Consider the following 17647-nt stretch of genomic DNA (forward strand, 5'->3'; position numbering starts at 1 on the left):
ATCCACAAGTGGAAATGGTGTACATTTTCTGGTAAGAATCCTGCTGTAGGCAGTACTTTAAAGTAAGCTTTAAAATTTCCTTAGTGTAAACTTACTTTGGGTGAGTACTGAAAATATATTCATATTTATGTATAAGCTAGTCTCAAAGAAATGAATACATCATTTGGAGAAGGAGACAGCATTTGAAAGAGGTAAAGATCTTTATTACTCCTTGTCTGTTCCTAATGACTATGCTTCAATACAGGCAGACCTTGGTAAGTTCTGTCAAGTCCTGCCTCATGCCTGGGTTTGATATTCATCAGTTCTAATCAATCCACTGTGCCCTTGTCTTTCCTTTCATTCCTGGGGATGTAGGAACTTTCCCAATGTAATTATTTCCAGTCTTCTGTCCTTGTTAGATCTCCTTAAAACAGCTAACAACTTTGTAAATCATCTCTTTACTAAACCATCTTCAAGGGTCTCTTTTCAATGTACCATCTGTTCTCTGGCTGGGACAGTGATCAAGCAATTATTATCATGATCATCATTATAGTTATTAAAGGGTCTCATTGAATTTGATGCCAAGTGTGGTTATGAAGGGGATTCATAGCTACTGTCTTGAGACTATGTGAGCCATCAAGTGGCACAAGCATATGGAGAACTGTCAATCTTGTGAGTAATTATCTAATGTGTCAGACATTATAAAGGGGGCTTAAAACTGTTTATATTTGTTGAGAAAGAGAAAGATTTCACCCAATGTTTATCTTTACTGAGGCATCATAAAGGATTTCTCAAATATCACATGCCAGTTGAGTTTTGTAAATAATTATAAATGTGAAAATTAAAGCCAAAGATCTTATCTTTTATTAACTTTTGATATTCCAAAGACATGTGTGATTATATCTTCCTGGGAGTGACAAGGAGAAGGGGATTGAGAATGAGAGACTTCTTGCCAGGAAGGCAGCTGCAAGTCAGCATTGAGCATGCTTATCTTGACCTTCCTTCATTAGTGGATACACTGAGCAGGGAAGAAGGCTTTATAATCAGCCATAAGTAAATCTATCAGCAGTAAGCAGTTGGAGGGGGAAATAAAAGATACTGAGTTTTAGACACTGAGAACTGAATGAAGAAATTTGGTACTAGGTGTGAACTCTTTGAATTATTTCCTTTCTAAGGGTACTATATATATTTTACGATGCTATGAACCACATCTGCTCAATAATTTAAGTAGTCTGAGTTTAAGTAGCACATAATCTGATTTTATTTGTTGGTGATTTGCTCTAAAGCAGTTTAACGTGGTTCAAAGATAACTAGCTGATTTCTCTTATAAAGTTATAGCAAAATGAATTAGGGTGAGGAATCTTTTTCTCAAACATAGTGAGAAGGCAAATATTCATTTTCTCAGTGTTTGTTGTCAGTGGGGTTTCCCATATTCCACAGAGCCTGGCAAAGACCTTCCTTCTTCCTTATTTGTTTGACCTGGGCATCAGAATTGATTGTTACTGGCTTACTGTAGCTACCACAAAGGACTCATAGATTGTTTTACAATCAATCCTGGCTTGAAATGTCTATTAAAGTTCACCACAGGAACTGGAATGTCAACGTACCTGTGACAAATGGTTCTCTCCAAGTCAACTGTTAAAACACTCCAAACAAGATAACATACCTTATATTCAAAAGTACAGAAACTAATAAAACAAGTAAAAATGTTCTTAAATATCAGATAAGTAAGCTTTATTATCTATGGTTAGCTCAAAGCTCAGTAATACATCAAACTTTTTATTCCTGCCTATCTATAATATAGTACCGACTGGCAAATTTTATTTGATGCAGTAGGCTTTAAAAGTGTATGGAGTGTAAACATATATGCTTATGTGTATTTATTTAGAGATAAAATATCTTCATCTATATTTATTTGTATTATGATGCATCTGGAGTTTAGAAATAAAATTTAATTGTTTCCCCTCCTTCTACATCTTCCCTATTTTTTTCCAGTGGTTAATAGCTAAAATCCAACTGTTTTTTGGAAACCGATTTAAAAAAAAAAGAAAAACCTTTCTCAATGTCCCTTGTTGATATGATGGAACATATACAAAAATCCACCCTTCTACTTTCTCAGGATTTATAATCTCATTTAAGAAAGACTGTAACTTTTAAGGACTAGAAAGTTTTTTTTTGTTGTTGTTGTTAAAGTAAGCTATCTTTGCAATCAACCAGTCAATAGTATTCTGTTTTTCAAGAACAAAAGAAAATTAACAAAAACAAATATTTTTAGACAGTGGGGGCCTATGTGAAGCTGAATTTATATCTTAATTTTCAAATTTTAGAAATTATAAAAAGACAATCCCAATTTGGTACCATTTTTCATATATAACATGTGCTATATATTTGAAGTCTTATTTATAGGCTGAACGAATGAGTGACAATCAAAAATTTAAAAATGAGTTAAGACTGATCTTTTTGAGCTCTAATTTAGACCTTTTTTTTTTCTTTAGAAGATATGAATCTGACTTGTGAAAACTTACCATCATTGGAAGGGCAGTTTAGGCAGAAAGAAAGAAAGAAAGAAAGAAAGAAAGAAAGAAAGAAAGAAAGAAAGAAAGAAAGAAAGAAAGAAAGAAAGAAAGAAAGAAAGAATCCCACTGAGAGACAGGAGATTATCTCCATGTCTGAACTTTTCAAGAAAATAGTCTTCTGTAAGTAAAGATGACAAAAAAACAATAAAGGACTTTTTCTGTCAGGCAACCAAAGGCAGATACATGCAGTAACTGCAAAATATTACTATGTTTCATAGAAATTATAAAAATTATTATATTGTGGAGAACTTCATCAATTTTGAAATGTGGAAATATGAAAAAGGATTTCATATGTTAGAAACATTTAGGGAAGTTTTGTGGAGTAATGCGTATGGGACATTAGAGAACTCCTCTGTGATCTCTCACTCCTTCCCACAGAGCACCTTTTTTTCTGAAGCAGCGGGATATTGCAATGATGCTACAGTGCAGATTAGTAGGATTCCCATTTAGATTACAAGGACAAAAGACATTTTAAGAATCCCAAAAGCTTAAGTGTCAACTGTACTGGGAGTGAATTGTTATTTATCTCATTCATGTCATTGAAGAATCTCAGGGCATTTAAACACATTTCACATTGACTTTCACAGAATAAAGTATCCATGTTATAACTGAAATCCCACAACTCAAACTGACAAGCACAGTTTCCTAACTTTATTAAAAAACTACAAAACAGAAGAAAAGTGGGTAATGACTTTCTTTTGGTGAATTATTAACAAGCAGGCACTTGCGTGGCAAAGATAAGCGGGAAGCACGGCACTTCACAAACACTGTGTGGCAGGATCATTTATGGGAAAATTCATTTGTGTTTTCTTTTCTCCACTGAGGAGTGATCAGAAAGAATGTGAGTTCAATGTGTTTTGTGCTCTGCATTTTTTCCTTCTGTTCTTAGAAGCCTTTTGTGTTTCTTTGCCTTAGGGGCCTTTCAGGGCCTAAAGCAGAAGGTACTTGAAAATAACCTTCTTCTAGCTTTTGTAAAAGTATAAACTAGGGGTCACAAATTCAAATACTGACAGATGCAGGAAGATACCTAAAGGAACAAAGCAACATGGGTTTGACTTTCCCACCAGGTTCAACTTGTTTGCATATGTATGTGTGCGAGAATAGTCTTTGTTTACACCAAAGGATATACTGTCTTCTATTTCTTCATAAAATATTAAGAACTCTAGTCCATTTCCCCCTTAGTTTGAAAGTGTCAAAGTAAAGCTGCTCTGGACAGACTGAAGGAGGTGAAGCATTTTTCTAAAGACACGTGAGACTTAGGGCCAGGCTATTGACATATAGGTGAAAAATGAATTTCAATTTTGTAGAAGCAAAAACAATGTGTGTTGGGGGGAGTTAGGATAGAGTAAAGTAATGAAAACAATAAAGGGGGGAATAGGAAGAAGCTGATCTTTCTGACTAGCTATTAGTTAGCCAATTGCAAACATTGTAATCAGGTTCTTACCTACCCAAATGCTAAGAAACAGGGACACCATCTCCCTAGACCTTGAGTATTGAAGGGGAAATAGCACTCAGGTCCTTGAGGAAGACATTTCTGGATGCAACACTATTAAAACCAAGTAAGAAGAAATAAGAACTCAAAGACAAGAATTTAAGTTTTCCAAAGTAAATGCTATAAAAAAGCAAGCAAAACAAAAATTAATCAGTAGATGAAATATTTTCAGTTATGAAGATACCATGCAATTGTGACTGACTTGAAACAAAGCTAAGGACATTTTCAGAAAGATGACTTCACTGCTGTGAAAGAAACATTTGGCTTGTGCATCCAAGAATATTGGTCTCTTGTACGATGATGATGGTACTGATTGGAGAGTGAAGCCCTTCAGTCTATTGTGTGAGGGACATCTGTTGTTCTGACTAGATCCTGTTACTAAGAGGGACTAAAAGATAGTTATGTTAGATATGTATTGAAATCCAATTTCTTTTACTAGGCAATTAGTTTTCTGCACAACAAAATACTACTAACAAATGTAATTAACTAATATCCTAACAGAAAGCATGGGTCCTCTGGCCAAAATACAAAAAAGTATATCAAATATACTTACAAACTGTGAGGAAAGAGAATTATCTCTTTTGGTCAAGGGTAAAGGATGAGAGAATGGGAAGAGGTGTTGGTTGAAAAGGAGCATCAATAATTGAGTATATGTGTAATCAACCATGAAGAAACTTAATTTCATGCCTTTCTTCAACTGAAATTATTGGAAATTCAGGGCTTGGTGTCAACATTGGCTTTATTTAAAGTAAAATAAATATTTTTAATTTTTAAAATAAAAATTAAATAATAAAATCAAATAATATTTAATAATAATAAATTTAATGATTATATTTATAATTTAAATAGTAAATAATATTTAATAATTAAATATTTTTTATTTTATTATCTTCACAGAAAAATGCATTGAATAAAGGATGGATCAAATTATAAGGAAAATGTAACATTAATTGCCATAACCCACATGTGACTCGTTTCCATTTGGTGTCAATTCTGACTTAAAAAAGTCATTTGAGTTCAAGCTTGCCTGCTCTGTCTGCATCCTTGAGGGCTATAAGAAAGTTCTGATTAAGCCCATAAGTGTTTGAAAGTGTTAAAGACAGATAGCTATAGTTATAATTTTCCTTTGATAAAAGATAAATATAAAACTTTAGACTCACAAAGAAATATTGTAATTGTAATTCTTGCTTGATATCTGTTTTATTACATGTAATTACACTATGTTAAGGTTAAAACTTTCCTTTTTAATTAGATAGAAAAGGGGAAATGATGTGGGATTCCCCTCTCTATGCTATAAATATGTTTTATTACTTTTGCTTAATAGAAAAAAATCTACTTTGGCCTATAGCAGGGCAGAATATAGTTGGGTGGGAAAATTAAACTGAATTGTATGGAGGAAGAACGCAGAGTCAGGTAGATGCCATGTAGCCACCCAAGACACAACAGGTAACAAACCACGAGTCTTGTGGTAAAATATAAAACAATAGAAATGGGTTAATTTAAGATGTAAGTGTCAGTTATTAAGAAGCCTGAGCTAATAAGCCAAAGAGTATGTGGATTAATATTAAGTGTCAGAGTGATTATTTCACAAGTGTCTTTGGGAACAGGTGGGCAGAGAATATCCAGTACTGGGGGACCAGTTGGGAGGAGGATATTTGCATCTGCACCCATTTTCCAAACACCAGGAAAAAAATTAACAATGCCAGTGAATATTATACATGAATGTGAAGTTAGGTAGTTGCTTCAGTCATGTGATTAAGTCAAAATTATCAAGTACATCTATTGAAACTATGTTTCTGTTAGGTTCCAGTGGTCACTATTTCAATTATAGCTCTTTTGAAATATTTTTATCACTGAAACCACACATAATATATGTGACAACTCAGCACAAAGAAATCATTTTTTTTTGTATTTATAGTGAAACAAGTTGAGTTGGTCACAGGCCTTCATTCTGGTCTTTGCTAGTTAAATTTATTGTTTCTTTGATACTTCATTGTTTCTTTTTTTCTCATCATCTATTACCAGCTTTTCTATGTGTCCTAATTAATTGTGTATGATGTATTGATTGTGTATTTTAAAGCACATAAATTGGTTATGTCATTAATTTCATAGTTCATCTCTGGTTCCCCCTTACACTCTGTTGTTAAAGTATGTAAATGTGCTCATTTGTAGATATTCTCCATTTTCAGTTTTTGTTTGATTATGCCTTGCTTTGCTATTTTAAAAATAATAGACAGTTTGATGGACAATATTTTCTTACGACCATGACATTGTTGTACAGAATAACTGACTTTTTTCCATTTTAAATCTGCATACAGATGGTCTCAAATGATGTGTGGGATATAGTTTGTATTACTTGTTCAGTTTTGCAAACAAGTATCAGCTTTCTTTCTCATAAGTATGGAGCGGACATTATCTACTCTACAATCTCATGAACAGTTTTAATAATCTGTCTTTTTGATAGTAGTTATCATGATTAAATGTAACAATATTAAACCATTTAAGCATTAAAATAATTATAATATACCTTTTAGCTTTGTGCATTTTCATTTTTATCCATTTTATTTCTAAAATGATTAATAAATAAATAAAAATAAAAAAACAAAAAGATTTAGTTTTGCTGTGTGAAAATGATTATGGGTTATTTCATTCATCCATTAGGATTATTTCCAAGATCCCTCCCCAAGAATGTATATATATATATACTCCCCAAGTACACACATATATACAAGTATATATTTATAATATGCATTACCTTCTTTTTATGTATATACATGCATGATGCATCTTAATGCATGAATTAGAAATAAGAAGATATTAACAAAATATTAAGTAATAAAGCATATCAAGCAGCAAACTACCATAATAAAAGTTATCTGAATGTTACTTTTCTAGTAAGTTTTCCAGTTTGGAGTATGACAGAATATTTTCTCTCCTCACAGCTTCACAGAGGAATGATTCACATATTACAGTTCTGAAATACCCTCAGAATGTACATTTTTCTTATGAATATATATATATATATAATTTCATTCATAAGAAAATTAACCTGCATTAATTTTAATTAATTAATTAATTAATTCATTAAAAGGGAATTGCAGTATATCCTTTCACCAGTTGAACTGCCACCATGGTCACTCTAAGGCTTCAAGGCCATTACCAAGTAAAATTAGGGTTAATTCTTTGCAATTACAACCTTATAGTAACATGTAGTCTTATACTGGGATAACTCAGTGACTGTCAGGTGGGCAGTATATTCAGCACAGGAATGGGAAAGGAAGGAATAGCTTACTTCTGGGGGATGATGGAGAATGGTTTCAGTTTACATCATATTACTGTACAATTTACTTCTGAAATTTTATATTTAATATTTTGAGATTGGGGCTGGTGATTGGGAAATGAAAATAACCAACATATAGTAGAAAATAAAGCACATTGTGAATTTTATACACCTTTTGTTTAAAACATGAATTTTAATATTTAGCTTGCTTTACATTTTGCTTTGGCATTTTTATTGTCAGTAGTTTGGGCCTTTTCAATGGAAAAGTGATCTCAGCAGAAAAATCTCAAATTAATTTTACATTTTACCATTCATTTTAATAGTATTTAATTTGTGGAAATAATTTCCCTGTAGTCTTTTCAAGTAGGAGAATAGAAAGACAAAAAGATTCATAATAAAAAAAATAAAAGGTACATAACTCCTTGAAGTACGAGAATACATGTCATGGGGTCTTTGCTCTGAAAGGCTGAATAGTGAGTGATTTTATGAGGTGTGTCCTATCCTGCCAACCTTCATATTTTGAAGCACTAAACCCCAGGTCCTCTGTATTTGTGAATTGTTTGGAGACCCTTAGGTATAACAGAGTCCCTTAGGGAAGTCACCAGTTCTATCAGAATAGTCCTCACAAACTGAGATCATGATAAAAAATAAATAAATAAATAAAAGCACTACGCTACTACCTGACTAGACTTTGAGTACTTTACATGAGGAAGTATATTTCTTGTTTTTAACCCACTCAGATTACTGTAGCCAATTATGCCAACTCTATTAAATAAATATAAGTAGATTACTATGTACTATAGTTCTCAGAAACTATACCTGATAGTAAGTATTATCAGAATTATGTCGATTGCCTTGGCGGGCTACTTAGTCTAGGGTTAGTAACCCACCCGGCAGTTCAGTTATTCCAGGGTCACGGAGAGGCACTACCTGGAAGATATGGGCTAGGAGACAGGAAGAAGGCTATGCAAAGTTTGTCAAAGCCTCCGTTTATTAGGGACGAGATACAACCTTTTATAGGGTAAGGAGTTGGGGGGATGGGGCACAGGGTTCTGGGCTCTTGCCGCGTGGTTCACGTTGGTCACATGGTCCTCGTTGGTCACGTAGGCAGGAGGTTATCTTCGGTCAAGTCACAGTAGGCCTGGCTCACCTAGCTCCCTAGATAGTTTGGAATGTGGGGTGGGTTCCGCTAACAGATAGCTCTCATTAACAGCCAATTTGGGTGTGGGGTAGGCTCTGTCAATAGAACCATTCTTAACACAATTAGGGGTGTGGGGTTCTCTGCAGACTCCCCAGGGTGATGGTTCCTGTAATGATTTTAGGAGGAAATTGGCTCCTGACAGAATTACAAAACTGATTTTTCAGATAAATAAATGCAGTCATATTCCCTGCTAATGCTTATAACCACTGAAATACGAATACTTAATATACCACACCATGCCTAGTGCTTACATAGATAAGCATATATCATCAGCTTATTTCTCATATTACGTTTCATATTCCATTAAATATAATTCATAGTTTCTTTGACTATGTGTTTCTAAGAAGACATACAAAAGGAAGTATAAGGAAAAGCCCAGTACATATGTCTCTGAGAAATTGAAGCTATTACTTTACAATCCCTTTACACAACCATTTTAGACAAGTGTTGGTTTTTCTACTGAGACAGGTGTTTCTTCTTTGAAAAGAAATGGCGCAGTGACTTCTATTTCTGAGCTTTTTTGTATGACCGTTCCCATCTAATTAAAGGGCCCCTTATTGGAATGAGAGTGTGTACTTTTCTGATTTAAATATAAGTGAGGTGTAGTCCCACTTTTATTAATGCTTTGACAGCAGAGGACTAACTTCAAAAATAATGTTTTTCCTTAAACAGACTTTGCTTGTAAGACTTAGAACCATGCTGGCCTGAGATAGGTTTCTAAATTCTTCAATGCCTTGATGATAACCAGAACAACGGTTATGTGCAACTTTCCACAAACACATATGGGGAATAAAAGCATCACAAAATGACTCATAATAAAGTAGATTGGCAGCAACTGCCTGTGTACCTTCATTCAACTGTCTCCTTTTATTTACCCGGGTAGGTGGCTTTTATTTTTTTTCCTTTCCTCTCAAGGATCAGGTTACATAAAATAAAGGGATGGCAATGAGTTTTGTCTCCTATGATTTAGAGAGTGCACAGGCCTCCTAGTCTTAACCAGACTGACATTTACCCAAGTAATTCTTATATACGTAAATGATGGCACCACCTTGCAGTAGTGATAAAGCACCAGCTCTCCATCGCTAAACCAGGAAGGCATGGAGGGCGGCCGCTTTTTCTCATCACATTTCTGGTGATAAGGTTATACATCACTGGGACAATGACATGTCTAATTCAAATATGAAATGCCCTTTTGTTTTTTCACATGCAAAGAGAAAAACTTTTTCCCAAAGTTTTCCATATATTTACCGGTAAGCACGATTCTAGCCTGCCAGAAGATGTGCATTGCACAAAAGTTTGAAACAGATTATATTTGGCTTTGAAAATGTTATAATCATATATGTATTTTCATGAGATAAAGTCAATAGTTGTTTGTAAATATTACTGAAAGAATTACTTAAAGAAGTCTTAAGATAATCTTTCTACTTCCCCTTCTCATTTTCTTCTCTACCTTGCATTACTCTTTTCACTTTTACTCTGTTATAGTCAAAAGACTGTTAACAAGTTTATCTTGACTAAGATTTAAATTATAATTTTGTCATTTGATATATGAGTAGATACTCTATAAGTGCTTAACTTTTCTGAACTTTAATATCTTCCACTGTAAAATAAAGCCTGTATCCTCATTGTTTAGTTGTAGGGATGAATTAAATGCTTCTGTTACTCACAGGTTTGACAAAGGATCTGACAAAGAGTTGTTACTTAAAATTCATGTATTCAATCTCCAAGTCTAGTTTGGATTTTGATACACAAAAGTTATTTTCAGCTTCTGGTTTGGGTCTGACATTCAAGAAGCTGCAAAATCTCCTTTTATCCTAACAAGTAAAAGAGGGAAGAGTTGAAAATGCAACAGCTCTTCAAGGCAAGAAAGGTTAGGTCAGAGGGTAAGTAAACCACTGCCTTTCTTCAAGGGGAGACACTAACAGGCAGGAACTGAAAATCAAACCTTTCCACAGCAGAGCTCCATAGCAGGAATTTCCATAAAATGACTTGTCAGTAGAGAGAAATCAGGACCACAACTGTTACCCTGATAGATGTTAATAGTAGAAAATTAAGAGAACTTGAGTTTTGAGGAATGTTCCGCAAGAAGAGCTTCCCTAGCCCTCAGCAAGGGATTTTGTCTTCTGGAACACTTGACATGTTTTATAGTGACTGAGAAATACCATCTTGTACTCTGAGAAAGGATAGAGGTAAGTGGTGCTTCTAAAATATATCAAAACATTCCCTTCTTTTTACTGAGATTTTTATACATGCTTATAATGTGTTTGATCAAATCCACTTTCTATTGTCCCTTCTATAATTTCTCCTGTATTGACCCTATCATATTTATGTCAAGCAATGTGTTCTCTCTTTTTCTCTCTTCTCTACAAACAGACACACACACACACACACACACACACACATGTGCACACATCTGCACAAGTCTACTTAGTGCCAAATGATGAACGTAGGACCATATGTTTTCTGGAACATGGGTAGTACATCAAGGGCTGATCCCTGAGCAAAACTTATTCTGAGTTTTCTATCAGCTATAAATTTCCACTAGTTTCCAAATTAAGAATAAGGCCTCATGAGCCCCTCTTCATTCCATGCTGGAATTTTGGCTGGCTTGATGTGTTGTAGATCTAGAACATGAAGGTGTAGCTTCTGTAATTTCACATGCGAAACAGATCTGTCATGTACAGAAAACACTGTTACTATGTAGACATTTATTTCTCCTTGTTTTTTACTATTTTTTGGCACTGTTTCCTATTGGGACGGTTTTGAGATCCCAGTGAGAATTGAGCACACCACACTCTATTTTTCTCTGCATTTGACCAGTGGTGGGTCTCTTCATTAATTGCCATGTTCTAGAGGGAGAAGTTTCTCTGATCAAAGTTGAGAGATGCTGATCTATGAACATAATGTTAAGTACTCAGGGGGAAGCTAAATATTAGGTCAATCAGCAGAATATTAACATTAAGTTCTCCCTAGTGCTCATTGATAGAGCTAGAAATATTTATTCTGAGTGAGGTAACCCAGACTCACTGCCGCATGTTTTTCCTCATAGGTGAAAGGTAAATTCAAGACTGTGGATATGTGTGTTTATGCTGGAGTACCTAAAGAAATCAGAAAATTAGTAAGGGTTTGAGGTTGGAGGGTGGGGCACAAGGGAAGAGAGCATAAGTTATATGAAGGGGAGAAAGGGAATAATGGAACAGAAAGGGTGAAATAGATGGGTGAAGGGAAAGAAACGTAGAAAAAGACATATAGGGAGGGATAACCAATACTAAAGACCCTTGATAAAAATATATTGAAACCTACTGCTGTAGAAGTTCAATATAATATTTACATATATAATGTTAATGGTATTATATTGCTGATAAATACATAAAACAGCACTAAAAGAATTATTGTAAAATAACTCTTTCAGACATTGTAGACTATCAAAGGAGAAGTCCAGTATAGCTTACATCTTTTTTAGTTGTTGGTCAGTTGGGTGCCATACCACTTTTCCCCAAATAAAAATGTTAAAGTCCATTGCTCTTGCTTAACCTCCAGACCCTGATGATAAAACACTGTTCCTAAAGACACCACATACTTACATCACAGAACATAGGGAGATATAGCTGTCAATAGCCTGAAAGGATCATCCTCAAGATAACCTTCACAAGCCCAGAGGATTCTCTTTCTGCTACCAGAGAGAGAAAAGAAAGAAAGAGTTGTGGACCCTGTGAGTTACTGAAGTGACCAGAATATCAAGATTCATCCACTGGTACAATAGTGACGTGAATATTATAGGAAGAACTAAATTAATTCTGATTAAATTTAAAGTGTTCCACAAGTTGGAACTCATGTCTGATAATTTTTTAATGGAGCATTCAGGGCCCCTAGAACTACAGGTACAGATAGTTGTGAGTCACCATGTGGGTGCTGAGAAACAAACATTGGTCCTTTGCAAGAGTAGTAAGTCTACTCATGCTGCTCTCCGGACCTGGAAGGAAAGAGCTGTGCCTTCAAGAGGAGCTAGTTAAGCACAGCAAATTTTCTAGGCCTTTATTAGAGGATAATTGATCTCTGGGAAGAGAAATATCTAAACCCGTTCCACTCTGGCCAGCCTTACTCACTAAAAGTTATGGGATTCTCTGTGAAGCTGGTTTGAGGCACACAGTCCAACGCAAATTCTCACTAAAAGACTGAAATTTGATAGTAGGATTATTATAGGATGATTCTTCTCCCCAGAATCCTACACCTTCATATGGAGGCCAGTATGCAGCAAATCCATCAACTCCGAAGAAAAAATAACACTGAACAATAAAAGCCCAAAAGCACAGTTTGTGGACAGAAAGAAAGCATCTGAACCTGACTCTGAAAAAGCAGGGTTGTTAAAACGATCAGATGGGGGGTTAAACCACCTGTGATTAATATGCTAAGGGTTCTGATGGTCAAAGAAGACAGCATGCAAGCACAGATGGGCCGTGTAAGCAAACAGATGGAAGTGCTAAGGACCAAAAATAAATATCTGAAATAAAATCACAACAGAAATGAAGAATGCCATGGTTGGGGCTATTAGACCTGACTCCATTGAGATGATCGCTTTTCTTGACTACATCTCAACTGAAACTCCCCAAACTTAAAGTCAAACAGAAAAAGTTAACACATAATAGAATATCCAGAATCTTAAAGACAGTTATCAGCTGTACAAATACACAAATGGGAGGAGGAGGGGAGAGAATAAATAAAATATATGTGAAGTCATAAGAAAAAAAATTTCTGCTAATGTAAGGTTAAACACCACACCACAGTCTACCAGAAGGTAAAAGAATATGATCCGGATTAATGTAGCAAATCTGACACCTCCAAATTTCAGAAAATCAAAGGAAAGAAAAGTGTTGAAAGAACTGGAAAGAAGCTTGTGCTGATGACCAATAGTAGGGAGCATTATGACTGTTCCCCAGAGGTCAGGCAAGCTCGATAGGAGTATGTCAAGAATTTAAATGTTGACAGCAACAAAAATAGAGCATCAGTCTTCACTTTGTGGAACTGACCTTTACAAATAGTAGAGAAATGAGGGGTTTCCCAGACAGAGAAACTAAAGAAATTTGCTCCAGGAAGACTTGTTTTGCAAAAGTGTTGAAGAAGTTTGTTAGAGTAAAACCAGCAGGAGTCAGACAATCAGATATAAGCAAAGAAAGGACAGCGAGTTCAGGAGATATTGGTAGAAGATAGACTTTTATATTTCTCATTTTAATGTGTTGTTCTAAGTGTCTTTGCTGAATGGTCAATTTACATGACATCGAATTTTGTTGTTTCCCTCTTATTTTATATATGTATATAAAGACATTGAGAGAAATAAAGCTTTAGATCATTAGACAGAGGAAAGCTAATTATCCCCCAGTGTGGGTGGAGTTTTTTGATCTGGTGGCCTGCAAACTAAGCTCTCAGCTCTCCTGGGTCCTTAGCTTGCTGACTTGCCTGCAAATCTTGGGATTAGACCACCTCACTGCTATAATAAGACCATGCAATGCCTTGTAATATACATAATTAATTTTCTGTATACACACATATATACAGAAGAGAAGAAACACACCAAAGCATACTGCCAGTCTAAGCATTCAGCAAGAATGCTTTGAACAATAAGTGCATACTTCAGCTACACTAGTCCATCAGTTAGGTTCATAGACAATCCCTAGGCATAGAAACTCTCTCCTCATTCTCTTTCTAAATGAAATCCTAATACACATTCTATGTTTTGCTCCTGCAAACATTAATAAAGAAAGACACATACAGAAGACAATAATCCATTTAAACATATTTAAAATTTCTGAATAAATAAATGGATATAATGCTATTCCTTCAAAAAATTTGCAATAGTTTTCTGTCTGCTTTTGGCCTTACATTACGGTGAATGATTGTAAAGCAAATTGATTTTGGACAAAAATCTTTGTGCCTGCATCCATACCACTTTGTCATAGCTTTATATGCTGGAGCCAAGTGGTATTAAGAATGATTTTGCACTGAGGGAGAATACAATGATATATTTTAAGGGTAATATCCTAAATTTAAGGAGGGATTGTTTTTTCATGTCATGAATGCAAGTATGAGAGAGCGATTAACTCACACATCATTGCTATTTTTCCCACTTATTTTTGCCTAGATACACAAAGGATTACAATCCAGTAATACTTGTCTATGAATCTAACCTGTTAGTAGTACACACGTACATACACACCTATTAAAATAACATTCTCTTTTCAAGTAGTTAAGGAAGGGTGAAGATAAGAATTAATCAAACCAGCATATATTCTTTACAAAATTAATCATACTTTCTAAGTTATATTAGACATGTGTACTAAATATCAGTAGATCAAGTCCCGAGTCTGGTGTTTTTATAAAATTCATTAATAGCATTTAACTTAATATACAATGCTGTGGATGTCAAGCAGTGTAAGGAGGGTCTTTTAATATAGAAAACTTAGAACTGGGAAGATGAGAGAAGACGAATCACTGTGTGGGGCAAAGTTGAAGTCATCAGTACCATCTATTTACAAGCATGATCTCGATATGAAAAGCATCCCATTTGAGGTGAGTGAATGCAATCCCAGCAAGCATCATCTGATCCAGTCTTAGAAATAAGCTTCACAAGGAACTAGGAATAAACATCCCTCTCAAAAAAGGCTGTCTTTTGGTTGAACAATGCTCACATCACCATTCTATTTCACTAATTAAGTCATATAATCGTATTACCTTAAAAGATATATAACATGACTTGTCATTCAGATTTTGATTACGTTTTGCCATATAGAAATTTTCCTCTTCTATTTTCCAAGCTACAGACTATCACAATGTCCCCACTTCTCTCTGTTCTTTTATTATCTTTGCATTGATTGATGCATACAGATGGACAGGGATAGAGTAACTGATTTGCAAAGGAGATGCTTACAATAAATAGTGCCTTGTCTCATGATTCCACCAGTTCAGAGTACCACAAAGGCACTAGTTAGTTTAAGACTAGTAAATCAATACAATGCTCCTCTGCTAGGCTTGTTTTAACCAATTTATGTCCTGTAATAGGAGGTCAATATAGAATAATATCCATTATCTATAGTCATCTACATATCTGTGGCTGCTTTAATACTGGGAATTGATTTTGGACAAAAATCTTTGTGCCTGCATCCATACCACTTTGTCATAGCTTTATATGCTGGAGCCAAGTGGTATTAAGAATGATTTTGCACTGAGGGAGAATACAATGATATATTTTAAGGGTAATATCCTAAATTTAAGGAGGGATTGTTTTTTCATGTCATGAATGCAAGTTTGAGAGAGCGATTAACTCACACATCATTGCTATTTTTCCCACTTATTTTTGTACTGGAATTTTTTATTATCAGGAACAGAGTGATGTGCTTTTAAATCATGTTTTTTCTTGTTTGATGAAACTACCAGAAACATCTCAAAAAAAAAAAAACCATGATAGTAAAACAGAGAAAACAGGAATGACCTTAAAAGTCTCACCTGTATAATATTGACATTGATTGTGTTGATCACACAGCAGACAGGCTTCATGAGATTTATGTATTGACACAGGTGGAGGATATGTCACAGCTGCATCTCCTTACCTCAACTGGTCCAAAAAGCAGATGATAATAAAACACTTTCAAGAGTAATAATAAACTATAAAGCTTCGAGGCGATCTATGAAAAATGATACTTCCTTTGATAGCTTTGTAGCTGCAAATTCTCACCAGCATCTGAAAGGAAAAAGAAAAATCTGTGGAGAACTGACTTATTTTATTCAGTTGCTGCTGCATTCTTACAACCAGATAGCAGGATCTAACCCCCTTTCACTGTTCAACAGGGCAGTGGCTGGCTTCCGATGCTACCTGATGAAAATGATTTTCATCTATTTGTGTTCACAGTCAACTCACTTTCCAAGGCAACTCATGATGAATTGCAAATTCATGGAAAGTGTCCTTGCATGTCCTGTGATATGTGAGTTGAAACAGTTATCCTTAGAATACAATTTGCAGACATAATGAGGTAACAAACTTATTTGAATTGTTCAGAAAAATTATTTGGATTTTGAGGACATCTTAACAGTGCCCAGCATATTCATACACAAATCACTGGGCAATATTTATTAAACATTCTTTTGGAAATGAATGGTTTCCTGATGTAAAGATAAGAAAATTGTTTTTACCTGATGGAACATGTAGAAGCATCTGCATGGAAATTTTCCTACATGAGTTGACTATTTTTTAATTGATTTTTATTGAACTCTACATTTTTCTCTGCTCCCCTCCCTACCTCTCCCCTCTCCTCAACCCTCTCCCAAGGGCCTCACGCCCCATTTACTAAGGAGATCTTGCCGTTTTCTACTTCCCATGTACTTTAAATCTATGTTTGTCTCTCTTAGGGTCCTCATTGTTGTCTAGGTACTCTGGGATTGTGATTTGTGGGCTAGTTTTTTTTTGTTTTATGTTTAAAAACCACTTGTGAGTGAGTACATGTGATAATTGTCTTTCTGGGTCTGGGTTACTTCACACAAAATGATGTTTTCTCGCTCCATCCATTTGCCTGCAAAATTCAAGATATTGTTACTTTTTTTTGATGTGTAGTACTCCATCGTATAAATGTACCACATTTCCCTTATCCATTCTTTGGTTTAGGGCATTTAGGTTGTTTTCAACTCCTGGCTATGACAAGCAATGCTGCTATAAACATAGTTGAGCACATGTCCTTGTGGCACTATTGAGCATCCTTTGGTTATATACCCAAAAGTGGTATTACTGGGTCTTGAGGAAGGCTGTTTTCTAATTTTCTGAGAAATCACCAATTTAATTGATGGTACACCAAATTCTGCTATTTGTATAATTTTCTTACCCAATCAGAAGTTTATATTTGTAAAAATAAACCATGATAACAAGAACAACAAAAATCAAATAATTTTCCAACAGAAAGGCATTTCTCTATCGAGTAAATAGGCATAAGTTTGACTTACCTTTCTCCTTAATTAATCCTTTAGAGATTGTGACATTGGCTCTATATTTTGTGTATTATATAATATGTAGCATATTTGTCATTAATACATTTCTGCTACTTCCTTATTGAAAAATTGTTGCCTTGTAAGTGAAACTC

This window comes from Microtus pennsylvanicus, chromosome 15 (genome assembly GCF_037038515.1).
Source record: "Microtus pennsylvanicus isolate mMicPen1 chromosome 15, mMicPen1.hap1, whole genome shotgun sequence".
Classification (NCBI taxonomy): Eukaryota; Metazoa; Chordata; class Mammalia; order Rodentia; family Cricetidae; genus Microtus; species Microtus pennsylvanicus.